Here is a 15,110-nt window from a genome sequence, read left to right on the forward strand (position 1 = left end):
GGTAATTAAAAATAATAAAATGTGATACTGCCTATGCTGTTGAGTTATAACTGTGTCACTGCAATTTGTAGCAGCAAAGCAGTGAGACCACTGAAGGCAGTCCCTGTTGCAGCTACTCAAATCTCCTGTCTTAGTTTGCAGGTAGCCATATGTAAATGAATGTGACTGTTCCTGTAAAATTATTTATGGGTGTGTAAATTGGAATTTCTCTAGCCCAGCAGCTGATATGGGGGAAAAAAGAGGTTGGAATATTGTATAATTTTTACTTGTAATGAAGTATTCCTTTTTTTTTTTTTTTTTTTTTTTGAGATGGAGTCTTGCTCTGTCACCCACGCTGGAGTGCAGTGGCGCGATCTTGGCTCACTGCAAGCTCCACCTCCCGGGTTCACGCCATTCTCCTGCCTCAGCCTCCCGAGTAGCTAGGACTACAGGCGCCTGCCACCACGCCCGGCTAATTTTTTGTATTTTTAGTAGAGGCAGGGTTTCACCGTGTTAGCCAGGATGGTCTCCATCTCCTGACCTTGTGATCTGCCCTCCTTGGCCTCCCAAAGTGCTAGGATTACAGGCATGAGCCAGCGCGCTCGGCCTGAAGTATTCTTTTGATTAAAAAAAAATTTTAGAACAGAAACCATTCTTAGCTCATGGATGGTACAAAACCAGACATTGGGCTAGATTTGGTCTGTGTGCCATAATTGCTATCCCCTATTACAGAAGGCTCTGTATACATGACTCATTTGGAAGTGATCTGTTTTCTTTCCAAACCCATCTGTAGTAATTTTATCAGTTTTGGATCAATCTTGATTTCCTCTGATACCATGAAAACTACCTGGAGCAGACATTGCAGTTTTCTGTGGTAAAACCTAAGGGCTTATTTGCTCAGCTGTCATTATCTTATTCTTAGTATTTTTTTTTCCAGCAGGGAATGGCTGAGATTACATTTTGTTATTCATTAGATTCTTTGGGTTAACTTGAATAGAAGACACTGTCTTCTTTTTTTCACTTTTTAATTACTATCATCATGCTTTTGAAACAAGAACACATTAGTCCTCAAGTATTACATAAACTTGTTATGCCTGGTGGTTTAAAGGACTAGCTTTGACCTCAGGTTCACAACAGTGGGCAAGGTGTTTCCTTATGTTCTGTAGTTCTCAATAAAAGATTGCCAGGGGCCAGGTGCTGTGGCTCACACTGTAATCCCAGCACTTTGGGAGTCTGAGGCTGGTGGATCATTTGAGGTCAGGTGTTCGAAACCAGCCTGGGCAACATAGTGAGACCTTGTCTCTATTTAATTAAAAAAAAGATTGCCAGGCCGGGTGCAGTGGCTCATGCCTGTAATCCCAGCACTTTGGGAGGCTGAGGCGGGCAGATCATTTGAGGTCAGGAGCTTGAGACCAGCCTGGCTAACATGGTGAAACGCTCTCTCTACTAAAAATACAAAAAACAAAAAAAAAGCTGGGTGTGGTTGTGCACGCCTATAATCCTAGCTACTAGGGAGGCTGAGGAAGGAGAATTACTTGATCCCGGGAGATGAAGGTTGCAGTGAACTGAGATCGCACCATTGCACTCCAGCCTGGGCAAGGGAGTGAGACTCCGTCTCTCAAAAAAAAAAAAAATTACCAGGGGTACATGAGGTGAGATAAGGAAAAAAAAAAAATCAATCTTGTTTGCCATGGGAGATAAAAATGGTATGGTCCTAGAATGTTAGTGTTTACCTTTTGTTTGGATTTGGAAACCATATCGTTATTTAAGGTCTAATAATGTGTGGAACATGGGAGCTTTCTGAGTGACATTGTGGTCTAAGGCACTGTTGTCCTTTATCTGGGTTATTATTATTATTTTATTCTTTTTTGAGACAAAGTCTTGCTCTGTCACCTAGCCTGGAGTGCAGTAGTGTGAACGTGGCTCACTGCAGCCTCTATCTCCTGGGCTCAAGCAATTCTCCTGCCTCAGCCTCCCATAATTTTGGGATTATAGGTGTGAGCTGCCACATCCGCCTGCCTGGATTATTTTGGGCATTGTCTACTAATTTCTTCTATTCGTGGCCCATTAAAATCTGTTCTCCACTCAGCAGCCAGCATGTATCATTGCAGTTTGTGGTATTTTGAAACATAATTATGCTTCTATTTTATGCTCTAAACACTCCAGTGGCTGCCCTCATTACCCAGAGGAAAACCAAAGTCCTTACGATGATTGCAAGGCCCTGTCCATTCAGCCATGTTTCTGACCTGATCTACCAACAGATCGTTGGTAACTTTTTGCATTGCAGACATTCTTTTTTTCCTTCTTTTTTTTCTTTGAGTTGGAGTTTCGCTATTGTTGCCCAGGCTGGAGTGCAGTGGTATGATCTTGGCTCACTGCAACCTCTGTCTCCCGGGTTCAAGCGATTCTCCTGCCTTAGCCTCCTGAGTAGCTGGGATTGCAGGCACCAGCCACCATGCCTGGCTAATTTTGTATTTTAGTGAAGACGGGGTTTCTCCACATTGGTCAGGCTTATCTTGAACTCCCGACCTCAGGTGATGCGCCCGGCGAACTTTGCAGACGTTCTTATTTTTGTCTCTTCCTCAGACAGTCAAGCATGTTTCTTCCCTAGGGTCTTTGCATTTGCTGTTTCCTCAGATAAAGCCCAGTATACTCTCTCTTCCAGTCTCTGCTGAGCTGTCACATTAGAAAGGCCTTCCCTCAATACTTGGTATAAAATTGTGTAACTCTTACTCCTCCATGTGCCCCCATCTGCTTTCTAGAATGTCAGTTCCAGGCATGAAGGGACTTTTAAATCATTGAACCTCCAGTGTCTAGAATAGTGCCTGGCATGTAGTCAGTACTTAATAAATTATTTGTTGAATAAGTGGACAATTAGTAATGTGTAGAAGGGAAGAGGGTCTGTTGTGGAGTCTCCTTGCTGATACACTGCTGTTTGGCCAAAGGAGGTTCAGGAGATAGAAGCTGACAAGTATGCCTGTGGCTGGCCAGATGACATTCAGGACAGGCTCAGTGGGAGGAGGGCAACTGTGGTGTCAGGGGTGACTCAGGGTTTCAGGTGTCTCTTTGCTGTCACAGAGTAACTAAAGGCCAGAGCCTCAGATTTGCTTCTCCACTCATTGCAACAATGGGGAATTGAAGACTTGTTGAAATGATTAAAATTCTTGCTGATATCCAAGAAGAGGTTAATTAATAGAAAGGAAATATGATGGGGTAATAAAGTGGGATATTTGTGTGTGTACTTTTGCCATCTGGTTAGAATTAGAGGGAAAGATGGATGTATTGGAAACGATTGTGTTTTTTTGTTGTTTTGAGACAGAGTCTTGTTCTGTCACCCAGGCTGGAATGCAATGGCATAATCTCGGCTCACTGCAACCTCTGCTTCCTGAGTTCAAGGGATTCTCCTGCCTCAGCCTCCCAAGTTGCTGGGATTACAGTCATGTGGCAGTGTGCCCGGCTAATTTTTGTATTTTTAGTAGAGGCATGGGTTCACTATGTTGTCCAGGCTGGTCTTGAACTCCTGACCTCGTGATCCATCCGCCCTGGCCTCCCAAAGTACCGGGATTACAGGCGTGAGCCACCGCGCCCGGCCTGGAATAGGTTGTTTTTTAAATTCAGCATGTTACAGGGTAAGAGCAGTTTGCAGTCCTGTGGCAGACATGGGTTTTCCCTCACTAGCTAGGCAGAGCTGACTGATGTGAGCCCCTTGTGCCTCTGGAGTGAGGAATCGGGGGAAAGAAGTTTTGGCTGATGTAACTTAGGCTGAATTAGAAGAATAAATAGCAAGAAGACATGCAAAAGTATTTTGAATGAGTTTTTGAAAGTGCTATATTTGTACTTGTATCAACTAAGTAAATACATATTGACATTGTTATTTGGTAAAGGATCTGAATACTAAGCCTCATCTAGCTAAGACAGTCGTATCCTGTTAGTAATTTTTGTTTGTTTGTTTGTTTTGAGGCGGAGTCTCACTCTGTCCCCCAGGCTGGAGTGCAGTGATGCAGTCTCAGCTCACTGCAAGCCTCCACCTCCTGGGTTCACGCCACTTTCCCACCTCAGCCTCCTGAGTAGCTGGGACTACAGGCGCCTGCCACTGTGCCCGGCTAATTTTGATTTTGTGTTTTTAGTAGAGACGAGGTTTCACTGTGTTAGCCAGGATGGTCCCGATCTCCTGACCTCGTGATCAGCCTGCCTTGGCCTCCCAAAGTGCTGGGATTACAGGCGTGAGCCACTGCCCCGGCCTTTTGTTATAGTAATATAAACAACAACAAAGCTTTGATAAGCCAGGAGTGAGGACATCTGATTACTTACATGAGCTTCCTGGTCTTGGAACTTGATTTTCCTATTTGTTTCGGAAAACCCTGTACAGAGCTTTGATGTATGACTATGTTCATAGATCTGGGAATGAACAACTGGAGCAGAAGGGAATTTTTGTGCTTTTATGGGTGGGTATGGGGAGTGATTTTACCTTGAAATGCGTTTGTTAAATTCATTTTAGTATACCTCTGTTCATTTCTGTCTTATTTTAAACATCTGATTCTTGTCAGGTTCACCAGGTTGAGTTTTATGGAGCTTGTGAATTAGTCTTGCGTAATGAAAACTTTAGCACCTGAAATATTGCCAGTGAAAGTATCAGGTTACAGGAAGGAAGGTTTTTGCTTTCCATACTATAGGAGGTTAGATGGATGAAAACATGTCAGACAGAGGCAGACTATCTCGTACTTTGAGAGAAAAGCTTGGGTCCTTTTGGAGTAACGATGAGGGCTAAAGTAGGGTTTGTGTTTATAGATTTCAAGCATCAGTAACAGAATCTGCATTTGGGTGGCCATTTTATCACTACTTATTTTCTCTCATTTCAGAAGTGTATCCTGACTTGTAAATTGAAGAAGCCGGTGGTGCTGCGGGTGTTCTTTTGGAGTAGTGTCTGGGATCCAGTGCAAGTCGAATCATTGTTCAAATAAGGTAAAAGCATGGTGGTAAAAGAAACTAATAACTTCACTAATTTGTAAAACCCATAATATGTTAAAAATTGATTATTTCGAGACCAGCCTGTACAACATGGTGAAGTCCTATCTCTACAAAAAATAAAAAAATTAACCAGGCATGGTGGCGCACACCTGTGGTCCCAGCTGCTTGGGAGGCTGAGGCAGGAGGATAGCTTGAGCTCAGTAGTTGGAGACTGCAGTGAACCATGTTCATGCCCCTGCATTCCAGCCTGGGTGACAGTAAGACCCTGTCTCAAAAAAAAAAAAGAAAAGAAAAGAATTGATTATCCAGACGATTCCTTAATGGAAGTTCTGGATTCTTGTGAAACAGTATTTGTTTGAAAAAGGTTGTCTATAAACTTGACATCTATAATCATTGTTAATATTTTGGGAAGCAGTCCCTTTTCATGCTTATGTTACGTGTTTAATTAAAATTGGGGGCCAGGCGTGGTGGCTCACGCCTGTAATCCCAGCACTTTGGGAAGCCAAGGCAGGTGATCACTTGAGGTCGGGAGTTCGAGACCAGCCTGGCCAACATAGTGAAACCCCGTCTCTACTAAAAATACAAAAATTAGCCAGGCGTGGTGGCGGACACCTGTAATCCCAGCTACTTGGGAGGCTGAGGCAGGAGAATCACTTCAACGCAGAAGGTAGAGGTTGCAGTGAGCCGAGATCTTGCCGCTACCCTCCAGCCTGGGCAACAGAGCAAGACCTTGTCTCAGAAAAACAAAAACAAACAAAAGCTTTTTACATGTGCAAAAACACTACAGTAGATATATCAGACCATCAGCTCCCTAGGGCTTTTTATGAAAAACAGCAGTTCTTCCACATTCCCCTTCCCAGCCCCTTAGAAGCAGTCATTTTCAACTCTCTAGTTCCTTTTGGTATAACTCTGTAAATAATAAGCCTCTTTTGCTTTATAGTGTTTGTTATTATTTATTAACTTCACTTCTTATATAGTGGTAGTTTTTGGTAGGCTTACCTGACCACCTCATATGCCAACATTAATTTTCACTCTGGGGCCGGGCGCGGTGGCTCACGCCTGTAATCTCAGCACTTTGGGAGGCTGTGGCAGGCGGATCACAAGGTCAGGAGATTGAGACCATCCTGGCTAACACGGTGAAACCCCGTCTCTACTAAAAATAGAAAAAATTAGCCGGGCGTGATGGTGGGCACCTGTGGTCCCAGCTACTCGGGAGGCTGAGGCAGGAGAATGGCATGAACCCAGGAGGTGGAGCTTGTGGTGAGTGGAGATTGTGCCACTGCACTCCAGCCTGGGCGACAGAGCGAGACTCTGTCTCAAAAAAAAAAAAAAAAAAGGTCACTCTGTTTATAGTGTAGTTTTAGTCATGGCAGTATCATGGTTTGCAATATTATGATTACATAAAGCTTATTCACAGCCCAGTCATTTTACATGTTGTGTTTACTTTTCATTTTTTGCACAACTATTTGTTTTCTGTTTTTAATTATCTTTTTCTCTATTTTGCTTAGTTTCTATGTCTTTATCAGTAATTTCTCCCTAAACTCTAACCAGAAGTGTAAATCTTCCACAATACATTTAAGCATTTTGGTATATTATAAATTCTATCTTGGGCTAAGCGCAGTAGCTCACACCTGTAAGCCAAGCACTTCGGGAGGCCAAGGAGGACAGATCACTTGAGGCCAGGAGTTCGAGGCCAGCTGGCCAACATGGTAAAACCCCATCTCTACTAAAAATACAAAAATTAACTGGATGTGGTGGCGTGTGCCTCCCAGCTACTCGGGAGGCATAGGCAGGAGAATCACTTGAACCCAGGAGGCAGAGGCTGCAATGAGCCGAGATCATGCCACTGCCCTCCAGTCTGGATGACAGAGCAAGACTCCATCTAAAAAATATAAATAAAATTAAAGAAATACATTTTATCTTGGAGATACCGTCTGATCTGCTTCATTCTGGCTGTGTGCTCTAGGCTGTCGTGCCTGGGCCATTATGGTGATTTTACCTACATCCTATTATCTTTTCCCATTTCTTTCTCTTTCTTGATTCAGTCCCTTGTTTTAGAGAAGAAGGTATTTCAGTTAGCTTCCTGAGGAAAGAGTACTGAAAAGGTAAATTTTTTAGACATTACATGTTTCAAAATGCATTTTATTCTCTGCCCTCATGCTGATCGCTGGTTTGACCAGGTATAGAATTCTAGTCTAGAAACAGTTTTCTTCAGAATTTGAAAATACTGCTATATTGTCTTTGGCTTCCACTGTTGGTGAGATGTCAGTTGCCTTTGCATATTACTTGCATGTAACCTCTCAAACTTTTAGACCTCTTTGTCCAAAAGTATTCTGAAATTTCATAATGATGTTCCTGGTGTGGCTGTTTCCATACAGTTTGCTGGCCACTCAGTGGACTGAAACTTCAGTAAAAAAAAAAAATTTCTTTAGTAACTGTTAACTATTCCCACTTAAACACTATGGTTCTGGTTTTGTTTTTGGTTTTGTTTTGTTTTTGAGAAGGAGTCTCACTCTTGTTGCCCAGGCTGCAGTGAAATGACGTGATCTTGGCTCACTGCAACCTTCGCCTCCTGGGTTCAAGTGATTCTCCTGCCTCAGCCTCCCGAGTAGCTGCAGTTACAGGTGCTCACCACCACACCCAGCTAATTTTGTATTTTTATTAGAGACGGGGTTTCACCATGTTGGCTAGGCTGGTCTCAAACTCCTAACCTCAAGTGATCTGCCCGCCTCGGCCTCCCAAAGTGCTGGGATTACAGACATGATCAAATAGCAGCACCCGGCCTGTCTTTGTTTTTGTTTTTGCTTTTTTTGGAGATGGAGTCTTCCTCTATTGCCCAGGCTGGAGTGCAGTGGCGTGATCTCGGCTCATTGCAGCCTCCACCTCCCATGTTCAAGCAATTCTCCTGCCTCAGCCTCTCAAGTAGCTGGGGACTACAGGCAGGCACCACCATGCCGGACTACTTTTTGTATTTTTGGTAAAGACAAGGTTTCACTATGTTGGCCAGGCTGATCTCGAACTCCTGACCTCAGGTGATCTACCTGCCTCGGCCTCCCAAAGTACTGGGATTACAGGAGTGAGCCATGGTGCCTGGCTTGCTTTTGATTTTTTAATTCACTCATAAAGTAGATGCTTGAGTGCTTGTTTTTGTGCTTTTTTTGTAATAGGGATACCAGTAGTGAGTAAGACAGGATCCCTGTTCTTGGGGCGCTTAACATTTTAGTTGGGGGATGCAGACAAGATTATTTCAGATTTTTCTAAGTGTTGGGAAAGGAATAGGACTATAAGATAACTTAGGGAGGTTTCATAGATGTATGTTAAAGGAAGACTCTTCCTTTCAAGTAGGCGATTAGCTGAGATCTGAAGGATGAGAAAGGGATCAGCCATGCAGTGAGGCCGAGGAAGAATGTTCATGTGGAAGGAGTCGTGAGTCTAAAGGTGTTTAGATTAACATCTGGCTTGTTCAGGGAACAGAAAACAGACTGTTTTGGCTGTGATAGACTGAATGAGGGAGAGAGTGGTTTGAGATGATGCTAGAGAAGTAGGCAGGGGCCAAAGAATTTAGAATCCTTAGAGTATGTCTGTCTAGAACTTTCATATGTAAATCTGATAAATTCAGTCATGTTTGTTTTAAAAAACCAAATACAACGTGTTCTGGAAAGAAATGAGAGCCATTTCTGGCCGGGCATGGTGGCTCACGCCTGTAATCCCAGCACTTTGGGAGGCCGAGGTGGGTGGATCATGAGGTCAGGAGATTGAGACCATCCTGACTAACACTTTGAAACCCCATCTCTACTAAAAATACAAAAAAATTAGTTGAGTGTGGTGGCGGGCGCCTGTAGTCTCAGCTGCTTGGGAGGCTGAGGTAGGAGAATGGCGTGAACCCGGGAGGCGGAGCTTACACTGAGCTGAGATCACACCACTGCACCCCAGCCTGGGCAACAGAGCGAGACACTGTCTCAAAAAAAAAAAAAAAAGAGCCATTTCTGTAGGCAGTTAGTTCATATGCTGTTCCGGAAGGAAATCCTAGAGAGAGGAGCTTCACTGATCACATGTATCTGGACTAAGTTCTGGTTGAGTGTGTGGATCTACCTGGGGTGGCATCGGCGTCTCTATTTTTAGATAGCTTTGAGGAGTATTTTAAATAATTTTAAGTGGAAGCAACAGGTTGGGTTCTCCTTGATTTCTTTTGTAGACTTAGATGATTAGTATGATCCAAAATGGTAGTAGATCTTTAAATCGTTTTTGGTCTTTTACGTAGAGTTGTGTTTGTATTTAAGACATCTCCGCCTGCTCCCCCAAACTCATGTGGAGAGATACCAGATAGTTACTGCAACAGGAAAGGCTTAGCGGGTAGAGACTAGAAATGGCAAAAATAAATGACAAATCTAAAAGTGACTGGATGGTACTAGATTGGGTTCTCAATTTGAAAAGATACAATCATTGTTGTTCTCAAGGACAGTGCTGCCCAAAAGAAGAATGTGAGCCACATGTCTTTTAATATTTTTTAATAGTCACATTAAAAAAAAACCAGATGAAATAATTTTGAACGATATGTTTTATACAATTCAATATATCCAATACATTCTCATTTCAACATATAGCTGATATAAAGAATAGTGAGTTATTTTACTTTCTGTTTATACCAAGCCTTAGAAATCCCATGTTTATTTTATACTTGCAGTTCATCCCAGTTCAGATCAGCCACATTTCACGTGTTCAGTGTACATGTATATTGGATAGTACAGTTCTAAGAGTTCATACTTCTGAAGGAACAGATAAACTAGTATGATTAAGTTATTGAATAATGGCCTGCCACATTCCAAACATAATACAAAACAGTGATATAGTAATATAAAACAAAATAAATCTAACACACACGTTTTTTTCCTCCTCTAAACCTCCATGTGATCATCTTTGGGAAGATGGTTTGATCTTAAAAAGACCATTGTCTGTAAAAACTGTCAAACAGCTTATTTCTCCTACTGCAGTTCTATACAGGCTTTATGTGGAACTCTTTGTAAACAGTGAATGTCTGTATATCAGTACAGGGGTGATCTGCAAAGAACGTCCATGGCCCACTAGCTCTGAATCCCATTCTTAGTTTCTTCAGTTAGAATCTTGATGGATGGACATTTTTTTAAAGTTCTGTAGGTGATTACAGTATTTATTAATGTTTAGCCCAAGGCTTTATAGTAATACTTTTATTTTATTTTATTTATTTTATTTTATTTTACTTTATTTTATTTTATTATTTTATTTTATTTTATTTTTTGAGATGGAGTCTTGCTCTGTCTCCCAGGCTGGAGTGCAGTGGCGTGATCTTGACTCACTGCAAGCTCCACCTCCCAGGTTCACGCCATTCTCCTGCCTCAACCTCTGGAGTAGCTGGGACCACAGGTGCCCGCCAGCACGCCTGGCTAATTTTTTTTTTGTATTTTTAGTAGAGATGGGGTTTCACTGTGTTAGCCAGGATGTTCTCTATCTCCTGACCTCGTGATCTATCCGCCTTGGCCTCCCAGAGTGTTGGGATTACAGGCGTGAGCCACCGTGCCTGGTCTGTTTTATTTATTTTTTGGAGGCTCTGTTGCCAAGACTGGAGTGCAGTGGCTAGATCATGGCTCACTGCAACCTTGACCTCCCAGGCTCAAATGATCCTCCTGCTTCAGCCTCCTGAGTAGCTGAGACCATAGGCACAAGCCACCGTGCCCAGTTAATTTTTGTACTTCTTGTAGAGATGAGGTCTCACTGTGTTTCCCAGGCTGGTCTCAAACTCCTGGGCTCAAGTGATCTACTGGCCTTGGACTCTCAAAGTGCTAGGATTACAGGGGGTGAGCTACTGGACCTGGCCAATAATTCAATTTTTAAAAATAGTTAAGTGTCACGATTGGCTGCTGAATTTAGCTTAGAAAAGATTTATCGTAATGAGAGTTGGAAGGAAACCACAAGTCATTATTTAATACAGATTATAGTGTCTTTATTAAGTAAGGAAAGCTGAGAATTTCTCTTAAGAATTGAGAAGAAAATATTCCCCAATGGTAAAATACTCATTTAAAATGGGGACTAAAATTACTGTTACCGTCCCTGAGAGACATAGGAGAGGAGCCTCTGGGGTGAATTGAAGACTTTTTTAAGCCACCAGCTGTACTATTCATTCTGTTTCCCCAGTGATTAATTGCATAGATGATCCTGAGCTTAATAGACACCCATTGACTGAATTCTCAGAGGAGTATCTCAAGTTGCCTACACTGGAGATACTGTGATGAAAAAGTTCTAAATGAACTTTTAGCTTGCTGTTGATTTTCCCTGCTAACATCCAGCATCAAAGAGATTTGTCTTCCAAAGGTGAATGTGACCTTTTGACTTAATGTCTTTCTTGATAATATGACCTTTCCTTCTAGCACATCTCTTCAGTGTGACACGTGCTTATTTAGCCCAGTAAAGATATAAAAATGCTTTATTGCTGTGTAGGAAGATACTTGCTCATTTATTACTTGCAGGCAGGTTGTTTTTTTGTTTGTTTGTTTGTTGTTTTTGTTTTTGTATTTGAGGTGGAGTCTCACTCTGTTGCCCAGGCTGGAGTGCAGAGGCGCAATCTCAGCTCACTGCAGGTTCCACCTCCTGGGTTCATGCCATTCTCCTTCTTGTAGGCAGGTTTTAATAAATAGCAAGAAAATAGAATCAGTTATGAAATCTGTTTACTTCCGAGGAAGTTCCTAAATATCTCCTTCCAACCACTCTGGTTTTGTGGCTAAACATAGCTTAAGGTGTTTACTAACTTGTGTGTCAGGCACTTTGTATGTACTTCCTTAATTTTCAGGGCAGTCCTGTAAGGTGTAGGTCACATTTGGAAGATGGAGAGAGTTAAGTATTTTGTCCAAGAATGGGTAGCAGAGCCAAGATTGAATCCAGTTCGTTTTTGCTGCCAAAGCCTCTACTTACTGCTGAACCTGGCCCAGTATTACAAAGTGACTTGTCCATTTAGGACTAGGCATTTTAGGTTGGTAATTTGCTTTAGTGTATTTCCTCACCCGACACCCACCTTAGTGCCCTCTTGAAGTAACATTGTATTACGAACATACGGATAGCTCAGAATGGAATGTGGATTCTAGTCTCAGTTCCTTACTGTGTGTTGAGATTATGCAGAGATTTGCTAGTTATCTATCTTTTTTGGTCTTAACTGTGAAATATGAGTAACATATTACCCTTATCTTTTTTTTTTTTTTTAAGTATCTATTTGAGAATAGTTGAAGATGTATTGAAAATTGTGAAGATATACAGAGCTTATGTTTGCTAGGGCTGTTATAATAAAGTACCACAAATGGGAGGCTTCAACAACAGCAGTTTTATTGTCTCACAGCTCTGGAGGCTAGAAATTCAGAATCAAGGTGTCGGCAGGATTGGTTCTGCTAGAGAGCCGTTACAGAATGATCTGTTCCAGGCCCCTTTCCTCGGCTTCCCTGTGTCTCTGCATATCAGGTTCCAAATTTCCCCTTTTTATAAGCATCACAAACCTCAGTAAAGACCCTTAACTCCAAATGAGGTTACATTCTGAGGTACTAGGGGTTAGGACTTCCCATATATGATTTGGATGAGTAGATGGGTCACAACTGGACCCATAACAGTTCCTATGTACCCCATGCCCAGTTTCCACTGTAAATAACATATTAGTATGGTACATTTGTCACAATTAATGAACCAGTATGAATATTATTATTATTATTATTATTTTTTTTTTTTGAGACAGAGTCTCACTGTGTCGCCCAGGCTGGAGTGCGGTGGCGCGATCTCGGCTCACTGCAAGCTCCGCCTCCCGGGTTCACGCCATTCTCCCGCCTCAGCCTCCGAGTAGCTGGGACTACAGGTGCCCGCCACCTCGCCCGGCTAGTTTTTTGTATTTTTAGTAGAGACGGGGTTTCACCATGTTAGCCAGGATGGTCTCGATCTCCTGACCTCGTGATCCACCCGCCTCGGCCTCCCAAAGTGCTGGGATTACAGGCTTGAGCCACCGCGCCCGGCCATGAATATTATTAACTAAAGTGTCATCCTTGTTATGAACACATAAGAAAACTTTAGTTCAAAGAGAAGGAACTTGGAAAAGAGCTTCCTAGTAGTGATCTTTTTGATTTTACTCTGGTGCTTTTTACACTGTTAACTAATACAAACAAAAACCTCCAAAGTCACATATGAGCCTGAAAATATTAAAAAATAATTTTCTACTTACAGTTAGGTACAAGACAGGAAACTTACCTTTTTTTTTTTTTTTTTTTTTTTTTTGCTGCATCTAGTGCACATGGCATGCATGGCACAGTAAGTGTTCAGTAAATCCTGATAAGATGAACAGAAGAATGCTCTTGGTACTTGTTGGGCCATATTTTTGAAGCATAAACTCTAGTCTTACCAAATAACTAAAGTATAGCAATTGTGAAATCTGCTTTAATGGGAAAGCAAAAATTATTTATTTTTTAAATTTTACTTTAAGTTCTAGGACACATGTGCAGAAAGTGCAGGTTTGTTACATAGGTATATGTGTGCCATGGTGGTTTGCTGCACCTATCAACGTGTCATTTAGGTTTTAAGACCTGCATGCATTAGCTGTTTGTCCTAATGCTCTCCCTTCCCTTGCCCCCCACCCCCAAAAAATTATTTTTAAAATTGTGAAATGGTCCGGATGTGGTGGCTCGACGCCTGTAATCCCAACACTTTAGGAGGCTGAGATGGGCAGATCATTTGAGGTCAGGAGTTCAAGACCAGCTTGGCCAACATGGTGAGACCCGTGTCTACTAAAAATACAAAGATCAGCCAGGTGTGGTGAAATGCACCTGTAATCCCAGCTACTTGGGAGGCTGAGGTAGGAGAATTGCTTGAACCTAGGAGACCGAAGTTGCCGTGAACTGAGATAGCACCACTGCACTCTAGCCTGGGGTACACAGTAAGACTCCTTCTCAAAAAAAAAAAAAAAAAGAAAAGCCAAGCATGGTGGCGTACCTGTAGTCCCAGCTACTCAGGAGGCTGAGGTGGGAGGATTGCTTGAGCCAGAGGCAGAGGTTGCAGTCACCTCTGCAGTGAGATTGAGCTACTGCACTGCACTCCAGCCTGGGCAACAGAGCCAGACTCTGTCTCAAAATATGACAACAACAACAAAGAAGAAGAAAAATTCCAATTCCTGTGTGGAAATCATCTTGAGATAAGCAGTGCCCCTCTGCCTGCTGTATTTTATAACCCATGGAAAATACATTTCTCATTGAATTTTCTCCACCTCTCTAAGTTACTGAGAAGTAATGTGGTCCTGTTCCTTTAAAAAGTAAGAAGTGGAATTTGCCATATGATAGGAGCAGAAACTAATTCACTTGCTGAAAAGGGGGAAGGAAATGTGATCTCTTGCTGGTTCTGATGGAAAGAAGCCATCAGCACAGTGTCCTTCACCCCAGTAGGATTCTGTAGCCAAACTCTAACTTGCTCTGGAACCTCTCGTTTCCGAGTGAGGTTGGTACTGCCTGAATGTGGATTGTCTCAGATGCAAGTGATAAGTTTAAGTACAGTCAGAAGGTAAGTGGCCAAGTCCCTGGACAGTTGATACCTATTTTCAGGAAGATTAGCTTATTTTAAAAAAGGAGTAGATTATAATATGAATATTTATTTATTTATGTAATTGATGGAGTTTCACTTTTGTAGCTTGTTTTAAAAAAGGAATAGATTATGATATGAATATTTATTTATTTACTTATTTATTTGATGGAGTTTTACTCCTGTTGCCCAGGCTGGAGTGCAGTGGCGCGATCTGGGCTCACTACAACCTCTGCCTCCCGGGTTCAGGCAGTTCTACCTCAACTTCCCAACTAGCTGAGATTATAGGCGCATGCCACCCCGCCTGGCTAAATTTTTTTGTATTTTTAGTAGAGACGGGGTTTCATCATATTGGCCAGGCTGGTCTTGAACTCCTGACCTCAGGTGATCCACCCGCCTTGGCCTCCCAAAGTGCTAGGATTACAGGCATGAGCCACTGTACCCAGCCTATGATATGAATCTTAAATAATTTCTTCTACAGTTAATTTCAGAGTCAGTGGAATGACAGTGTATGTGTGGTGGGGGTGATTCTCCTTTAAAAGCAAAGTTTCTTTACCACCTAATTCCATTTTTTAGGACATGGCTGAAGTAGTAAA

The 15,110-nt window shown here is 42.3% G+C and overlaps 1 protein-coding gene across 4 annotated transcripts in view; it reads left to right on the forward strand.

Moving 5' to 3' along the window:
- The window catches only part of THRAP3 (thyroid hormone receptor associated protein 3), a 93,896-nt gene that overhangs the window by 40,986 nt on the left and 37,800 nt on the right, over nucleotides 1–15,110 (forward strand). For all 4 annotated transcript variants that reach the window (XM_017959748.3, XM_003891597.4, XM_017959749.3 and 1 more), the window contains exon 2: nucleotides 4,839–4,941. The gene's annotated coding sequence lies outside the window, so the exon portion shown is untranslated. The remainder of the gene's footprint in view (nucleotides 1–4,838; nucleotides 4,942–15,110) is intronic.

Source organism: Papio anubis, chromosome 1 (assembly GCF_008728515.1).
Source record: "Papio anubis isolate 15944 chromosome 1, Panubis1.0, whole genome shotgun sequence".
NCBI lineage: Eukaryota > Metazoa > Chordata > Mammalia > Primates > Cercopithecidae > Papio > Papio anubis.